The sequence below is a fragment of the Myotis davidii genome, unplaced genomic scaffold, assembly GCF_000327345.1.
Source record: "Myotis davidii unplaced genomic scaffold, ASM32734v1 scaffold88, whole genome shotgun sequence".
Lineage (NCBI taxonomy): Eukaryota > Metazoa > Chordata > Mammalia > Chiroptera > Vespertilionidae > Myotis > Myotis davidii.
Window position 1 is genome coordinate 1068164 of NW_006300377.1, and position 6423 is coordinate 1074586.

Here is a 6423-nt window from a genome sequence, read left to right on the forward strand (position 1 = left end):
CATTGCAGAATCAAGTGCAAACTCTTAAACTTGTGTCCGAGCCCTTTCATCATTCAACTCCAAGCTTCCCTTTAGCCTTATTTCCCGTAGCCGCCTGCTGCCCCACCCATCACACCCCTCCCTGCCCTTCACTCCGGCCAAGACATTCTCCTCACTAGCGGCTGCCTACGGCTCAGTAGGTCCCCCTCCCTAGGTCACTGTCACAGCGCCCTTCAGCAGCTCCTTCACCAGCTTTCAATTGCAAAGAATACAAACATGAAATCCCAACTGGTTTAAAAGTGGATCCTAGTATATTAGCTCACTCGACCAAGTAGTCCAGATGCAATGGCTTCAGGCACAGTTTGAGCAGGACTGGGATGCCATTTTTCGTGATTTTCTAGCCTCTTCCCACCTCCCGTGTTGACAGTAGTCTCACGTGGTGTTCCTAGTCACGAAATGACTGCCAGGATTTAGGGCCTTGTGCTTCCTCATCTGAATACAGACAGAGAGATTGGATGTCTTTTCTTGGTCTCTAACAAAAGTTCCTAAGCCTCTTGTCTGACCAGGCCAACCTAACCAAGCCCTATGACCAGGGGAATATGTCTACTGATTGGTTTACAACCAACCAACCAGCATGCCAAGGTAGCAGCGGGTGGATTATTTTGACTGGCTCGGCCAATCAGGATTCATCTCCAGAGCCACACACACTCGCTGTTGGAGATGGATGGGGCACTGACAACAACCAATTGCACTCCAATCTCTTCCGCTTCACTTTCCTGGGAGTTGGGCTTCCTTTAAGGCCCAAGTGAAACCCCAGACCTCTGATACGAGCCCCCTCTCGTTGAGCTCCAGAGGTCATACTCCCTGCTCAACACATGGCAACCACGGCCATATATAACTTACTCATATAAGAGTGTGTCTGTTCTGCCCATGAATAATCACAGAACTGATGAAAGTCTGCAACAACCCTTTACACAAGCTGGCCCTTTGACCTTCACAATAATCGTCTGACGCTCAGAGAGGTTACGTGACTTGCCCTATGTCACACAGCCAGAGACAACATGATGACATTGCCCCAGAACCTCTTCAATATGCCCCCCACACACACACACACACACACACGCCCTTCTCCTCCTCCACCCCCAGCTCAGGCCTGACCTGAAGATACAGAAGCCCCTGGCACCACCTCCTTTTCCCGACTTCACCTCAATTTCTAGAGCTCTGAAACTTCCTCCAAAAAGTACAAAGTTTTCTTGCCAGACAGCAGTTTCTGAGATTTGTGTGACAAGGCCAGGTAAAATTCAAATGGCTCTGGGTGATTTAATCTGCTTGGGGCTGGGGTGGTAAATCAGTTCGGCCCAGGCTGCCGCAGCCGCCCCAGAAAGCCACCAGCCGAGCGGGGGATAGGAGTCTATCTGCTGATCTGCAGGTGAGGGCCCTGCCAGCGTGAACTGCGGCCTGGGAGTTCCCCTCCGCTGCTCTCGGAATACATTTGGAGGGTCCTATAGCCCACAGCCTCTCCCGGCCTACATGTTCCACCAGCCAGCATCCCTCCCAAGGATGCAGCCCTAATTCCTCCCTCCCCCAACCCCCGTCGTCAGAGCTGTCTCCCCGGTCCACACGGGAGGCTGTAGGGGAGGAGGCCAGCATTGGTCAAGCTTTCACTGAAACTGGGGCCTCGGTGCCAGGTCCTTGTGCACCCACACACCCATTACCTCATTTCATCTTCACAACAACTTAATGAGGGAGGCTTGTCCGTCCTCGGCTTACAGGTGACTTAATTGAGGCTCTGGGTGATTAAAAAACTTGCCCAGGGTTATTACATAGCTAGCAGGCGGCAGAGCCAAGATTCAAACCTAGATTCATGAGACTCCGAAATCCTCGTGCCTTTCCCTCCACCCCTCTGTGGAGGCCGAAGGGAGATGGCAGCTTTCGCTGGAACCCCGTGGTCTGAGATAAGAGAGGGGACAGCCCCTGCTTAAAGGGGAGTTGTTATTCTGAACAAATGAAAGAGTAGTTTTTCCCACACAAGGGAAATGTCAAAGCAGAAGGTAGTCACGCTCTGACGTACCCCCTGTGTGTGCCTACGTAAGGACCAGGTGCTCAACACACATCCACCTAACCGTCACTGTGTAAGCTGTGGGATGCTGGTAAATATGTGCCAGCCAGGGACCTGGAGGAAAAGGCAAGCCCTGGTTTATAGCGTTTGCCAATTCCTGTGGTGTCAATGTTCCCACCAGGGTCCACTGCAGGCTACCAGTGGGATGTCACTGAACACAGAGTTGGGAAGGGACGCCCTCCATCAGTTCTCTAAGCCAATGGGAGAACAGCATAGGAATAGAGCCAATAATGCTGTGATAACTGTGTGTGGTGGGTACTAGACTTACTAGTAACGGTGGAATCGCTTCATGAGTTATATAAATGTCTAACCCTAGAGTCTAGGGCCTAGACTGTATACCTGAAATTAACATCATATTGAATAGGAAAACAAACAAGCCAGTAGGAACCGACTCCAGCACACCACTGCCTGTCAGAGAGGTTTTATTAAACCCACTTAACAAATGAGGCCGCACAGAGAGACACTCCGGCTGAAATCCATCTCTTTACAACTGTCTGAAGTCCGCATTCTCTCCACAGCTCCATGTTCCCTGAGCCAGAGGTGATGGGGGAGCCATGCTCACCCGTTTCTGAAGGACGGTACCCTCCTGAGAGGTCCTGAGGGCAGAAGAAAGCCAGTGGGTAGAAATCCAGCAGACCCAGGTTCAGCTTAGGAAAACTGCCTAGATGGACAGCTCCAGGAAGGTGGTACCCAGCTATGCCTGGCACATAGTAAGTGCTCAATAAACAACGACTCAATGAATGAATGAAAGCAAGCAAGAAAAAGCCCATTACATGCATATTCTATTGATACCTCAAACTCACCTAATCCATTACTGAGCTCATCAACTTTCCCCAAAAAAAGCCTATCCCTCCTCCTATGTTTCCTGTCTCAGTGAATATCGCCAAGCCAGGAACTTGGGAGTCCTGACTCTCCCTCCCACTGACCATCCCCACATCCAATCAATCGCCAAGCCCTATCTTTTCCTCTGGAGCAGAGGCTGTCCTCAACCTACCCACTCTGCTCCCTGCTCAGACGGTCACCCTCTCACCAGAGCTTCCTCACCGGTCTTTCTGCTCTCGTCCCTTGCCTGGACCCACCGCCAGGCCCTGTCTAATCCATCATCAAGGAAACTGCCAAAGCGATCTTTCAAAACTGCCCCTCGGAGTGTGTCCACCCCTTCAATGGCCTCCCATGGCCCAGAGGAAGGAACTGAAGCCTCTTGGTCCTCCAAGGTCTGGCCCCATATCCCTCACCTGTCTGAGCGCTTGGCTCTTCTTCCACCCACGGAGTTATTTATTCAACATCATTCGTGCCTTTGCTCACACTATACCCTCTGCCGGAAATGCCCTTTCTTCTCTCTCCCACCTCCCTTCCCTCACCTGGAAAACAAATACTCACCCTTTAAGACATAAAGGAAGGTGGTTCAGCCGATGATTCCTTTTCGCACTAACATTTCATGATTCTGACGCTAAGCAGGCTTTTTAGATCCTGCTGCCACCTTCTCTCTTTCTGGGACCCTACATTGGGGATCCTCGGGCTCAACTCCATCATTTTATGGGCAGACAATCCAAGGCCCTGAGAAGAAAGGGGCTTGCCCACGATCTCACAGCAAGCCAGTGGCAGAGCCAGGGCAAGACCCAGACTCCTGCCTCCCAGCTCAGGGCTCTGCCTTTGCAAGACTCCCCAACTTGATCCCCTCCTTGCACTTCAACACTTATATTCTCATTACAACCATTACTACCCGACCCCGACTCACCTCCTCACACCCAAGGCGGCTCTCACCTTTCCTGCCCGTGCTCACACTGCTGCAAAGCCAGGACCTGCCCCCTCCAGGAAGCCCAACCTGGTTATCCAACCAAACCCATCCACACCCCACACCCTCCCCCAGATCACCCACCCGTCTTTGTCAGGACCCAGCGCCTGGGGCCTAGTTCACTCACAGTGGTCAGCATCTTGTGTTATCTCGCCCGGCAGGATGTCTGCTCCTCCATCTTCTTTCTTCTCATTCTCCTCCTCCTTGTACAGCCCCAGCTCCAAACACAACTGTTTAGGGTAACAAAGTATGGCAAAAAGAGGGTGACATTTGAGGTCAGATAGATGGAGGTTCAAATCCCAGCTCTGTAATATCCCTGACTGGGTGCCCAAATCCACTTGAGGCTCGACTTTCTTTATCTAGAAGAATGAGCTCACCCGTACTCCACGCCCAGCACTTAGTAGGCTCTTGATAAGTGACAGTTCCCTTCCCAGGTGAAACCCCAAGACACTTGGAGAAGACAGCTCCTGAGGGCTGGGAGGTGAGCAGAGTCCTGAAATCTCACTCCCACCCTCACCGGGCTGGGAGCAGCCTGTGTGCAGAAACGTGGGGCGTAGCCAACCCCCCATCCCCACCCCCAACAATCTGCTTTAACCTTCCTATCACAAATGCCTTGTTTATTTCAATATCATCCGTTTTACTTTTCCGTTCATGCAAAAAAAAAAAATTTTTTTGTACAAAAACAGATTTAAGAGGAAAACTGTCTGCAACCCTGTTTCTTTCTCGGGAAAAAGTGGCTGTGATTCTGGCATGGGAGGGAAGCTCAACAGCTTCCCTTCACTGCAGCTGCCAGGAGAAGTGCATTTCGGAGGAACAGAACCTCCACATTAAACAGTGCGCCTTGGAACCAGGCGCTTCCTGTGCCGAATTCCGCTTGGCAGGTGACACCCCAGCTCAAGCGGGGATCCAGCCCCGCTGCGAGCAGAGCAGCCGCAAGGCTCTCCGTTCCTGCCCGCCTCCAGCCTGGGAGAGGCAGCCCTGCCAGGCCCTGGCCAACCACTGACCACCGGGAAAAAGGCTCCGCGACAGGGAGGAGACAGCTGGGAAGGGGGTGGCTACGCCTGGCCCGTGGCCAAGAAGACGAGGACCTCTCCCAGTGTCAGAGCATCAGGGACCAGCACTTTCTCTCCCCCAATGAGGGCAGCGTGACATAAAGATCAGGCCCAGGACTCGCTGCTCAAACACAAGTTCAGAAAATCTGCGACTTCATTCTCTGCTTCAAAGGTGTCATTTCAGAGGGCCGCTCTGGGTGGGACCCAAGGGTCCAACTCTGGAAGGGCTCTGTTCCTCTAAGAGCCCCCCGCCCACCCCCATACCCCCCAAAAAAAGGAAGAACTGAAGAAAAAACAGAGAAGCACACCTGACCTTCAAATATGAACAATAGTGACTGCCCCAAGTCAGGATGGTGGTCCCCTCCCTTATCCCAAACCTCATACCTCTATTAATGTAGCCCGCTGACTCATCATGAGCCGAATGGCCCATGACTTCTAAATCTCTTTCTTACGAGCTGCTGCTCCTCTCTACAATCTTCCCTGTAGTTGAGATGGGCCCCAGCATTTATCCCTGTGACATATCCTTGTCACGCAAGCCCATTGAGATCCTTCGGGGTCCTGATTCTGCTATCTGACCTTTTCTCTGTTCTGCCCCCTCCTCCTGTTAGAGGCCTGCAGCCCTTATGTCTTCTCCTGGATCCTTGGCATACATTGGTCAGAACAGGGTGGAAGGCAGAGCCCCATAGACCTTTACAGACTGACCTGGTTCCACTCATGTGCACATTTCATGGCTGTTGTTCGGCCAGATGGGAAGTCCCTCTGTGCCCTCACAGCCGCTATCGTGTCCTCAAAAGCCATGAGAGGCCCTGTCCTGTGTCTTAGGAGGCAGCGTGACCTGACAGAAAGGATTGAATAGATCCAGGCCTGAATCCCAGCTCCACTGGTCTTGGCCAAGTCACTTAACTTCCTGGAGTCCGTTGCTCACCTGCAAAATGGAGACTGTCATAGCTCGTGCACAAGGGTGTGAAGATTAAGGCAATGTATTGAAGTATCTGGCACACAGTAGGTGCTCGACATATAGATTCTGCTCCATCCACTCAAGCTCATCTTCTTCATCCACCCGTCACTGAGCTGGTGAGATGGAACTGAGCTGTTTTGGGTGAACCGATGAGGGCTCCAGGGATCCCTGCCTTCTTCTCTGAGTGTCACCAATTTCACCTCCATACCAGGCCCTCACACTAATTTGAGGCCTTTATGATGTGAATTCCTGTCAAGGCAATCTTCCCTTCCTGGATGCGTTTAGTCTTTTAAATAAAATAAAACAAGAATAAGAACAGCTCGATCTTTTCAATCCCACCATGAAATAAAAACTACCTCCATTTTGCCTATGAGGAAACTGGGGTTCCGAAAAGTTAAATAGCCTTTCCCAGGTCGCACCGCCGGCAGATGTGAAAGCTAAGCAGAGCTCTGTCTGACCCTGAACAGCAGATGCTCAACATTAGGCAATATTTCCTAAACGTTGGCCTAACGGGGGGACT

General features: G+C 51.7%; 1 long non-coding RNA gene across 1 annotated transcript; it reads right to left on the bottom strand.

The window, feature by feature from the left end:
* Window positions 1-2509: 2509 nt before the first annotated feature.
* Window positions 2510-6014, bottom strand: LOC102758163. The gene is made up of 3 exons (XR_436363.2): window positions 5871-6014; window positions 4021-4123; window positions 2510-2694 (listed from the first exon to the last, which is right to left on the bottom strand). It is a non-coding gene; the product is annotated as an uncharacterized LOC102758163 (long non-coding RNA).
* Window positions 6015-6423: the final 409 nt, after the last annotated feature.